Source organism: Ailuropoda melanoleuca, chromosome X (genome assembly GCF_002007445.2).
Source record: "Ailuropoda melanoleuca isolate Jingjing chromosome X, ASM200744v2, whole genome shotgun sequence".
Lineage (NCBI taxonomy): Eukaryota > Metazoa > Chordata > Mammalia > Carnivora > Ursidae > Ailuropoda > Ailuropoda melanoleuca.
This window is the reverse complement of record NC_048238.1, coordinates 52,452,459-52,454,525: the sequence shown is the minus strand read 5'-3', so window position 1 is coordinate 52,454,525 and position 2,067 is coordinate 52,452,459. Positions and strand designations below refer to the sequence as shown.

Sequence of the window (2,067 nt, the reverse complement as noted above, 5' to 3'; positions counted from 1 at the left end):
TGCTTAATTCTTGATCTTGGACTTGATTGGCAATTTTCAGAATAAAGGGTTGGTGCCCTAGTTATTTTCAGTGATACCTAATGAATTGTGTTTGTTCTCTATCATTATGAGCTCATGTTTTTTAAATGTATTCAATGGGTTTCAACTGATTGGATTCGTTATTCTTGTCAAAGCTCGAATCATCCTATAGTTTACCAGAGCTTTGCCTCCTATATCCCTCTGATCCTACTCATTAGGGTTCCATACTTGCTTGATTTCTGGCACAAAACTTACATGTATATTTCTTGCCCTAAACCTGCCATTTCTCTAAGAAGCACTAGTTTATTTATATCTTCTTTTTTAGCAACAGCTTTATTGAGGTATAATTTACATAAAAATTCATGTATCTAAAGTATACAATTCAATGATTTTTAATAAATTTATATAACTGTACAACCATGACCACACTCAATTTTGGAATATTTCCATCAGGCTATGAGATCTCTTAAACCCTTTTCAGTCATTCCCCTTTCCCACCCCTAACTCCAAGCAACCACAAATCTGCTTTATGTCTCTACTGACTTGTATTTTCTAGAGATTTTATATGAGTGGAATCATATGCTATTTAACCTTTTGCATCTGGATGCTTTCATTTAGTGTTAGTTTTTTTTTATTGAGATGTAATTCACATACCATAAAGCCCACCATTTTAAAGTATATAGCTCATTATTTTTTTAGTATATTCACAAGGTTATGCAACTGTGACCATTATCTAATTCCAGAACATTTGTTTCACACCAAAAGGGAACTCCGTACTGGTGAGCAGTCACTTTCCACTTCCCCTTCCACTTGGCCCCTGGCGACCAATAATCTTTATGTCTCTGTGAATTTGCCCACTCTGGATAGTTCATAGAAATGGCATCATACAATATGTGGCTTTTTGCCATGGCTTCTTTCACTTAGTGTAGTGTTTTCAAGGTTCATCCATGTTGTAGCACCTATCCTTTTTATGTCTGAATAGTATTCCATTGTATGAATGCACTAGGAGGGGCTGTTATAAATAAAAAGTCCATTGGTGTAAACTGGGAGTTTGAAGTGTAGTGGCTTTTCATCGTCTGAGTTGTAATGGTCTCTCATTGCCTGGGCTGTTGCTGGGCAAGGTGAAAATCTTCCTCCATCCTGCTGGGATAGTAAAGTAAGTTTCTCACCCTTAGGTCTGCAAAGGGGTACAAGGAGTGGTGTGGCATGAGAGCTCCCCCTTCTGGCTTCCCAACATCTTTTTATTTTGTTTTATTTCATTTTTTAAACTATGGAATGCTGGGGCGCCTGCGTGGCTCAGTCGTTAAGCATATGCCTTAGGCTCAGGGCGTGATCCCAGAGTCCTGGGATTGAGCCCCACATCGGGCTCCTCCACTGGGAGCCTCCTTCTTCCTCTCCCACTCCCCCTGCCTGTGTTCCCTCTCTCACTGGCTGTCTCTCTCTCTTTTTTATAAATAAATAAAATCTTAAAATAAAATAAAATAAAATAAAATAAAATAAAACATGGAACGCTTCATAAATTTGTATGTCTTCCTTGGGTGGGGGCCCGTGCTAATCTTCTCTGTATTGTTCCAAGTTCTAGTATATGTGCTGCCGAAGTGAGCACACATGACTGCATTTTAAAGGAGGTTTCCTTTATTCAGTTTCCCGGTACCTTATCTCGTTTATCAGTTGATGGACGTTTAGAGTTGTTTCCACTTTTTGGGTCATTTATGGTTACTTTTACAGTTCCTTTTGAGGAACTGCTACACTGTTTTCCAAAGTAGTCACACCATTTTTACATACCCGCCAGCAGTTTTCTCCCCATCCTTGACAACACTTGTGTATTGTCTTTTTTTTTTTTTTAATCATAGCCATCCTAGTGGGTGCAGCCACTCTGGAAAACAGTCAGCAGGTCCTCAAAAGGTTAAGCTCAGATTCTGATACCACCCCCCAGAGGCTGTTGTGGTTTGTTTTCTTTCTCTTTCTTTCTTTCTTTCTTTCTTTCTTTCTTTCTTTCTTTCTTTCTTTCTTTCTTTCTTTTTTTGGTTTTGTTTAATGGCCTGCCTG

At 38.6% G+C, this 2,067-nt stretch overlaps 1 non-coding gene across 1 annotated transcript; it reads right to left on the bottom strand.

Annotated features, from left to right (window-relative positions):
* Window positions 1-1,515: 1,515 nt before the first annotated feature.
* On the bottom strand, window positions 1,516-1,624 carry LOC117797619. Its single transcript, XR_004622616.1, has one exon. It is a non-coding gene; the product is annotated as a U6 spliceosomal RNA (small nuclear RNA).
* Between the last annotated feature and the right edge of the window lie 443 nt (window positions 1,625-2,067).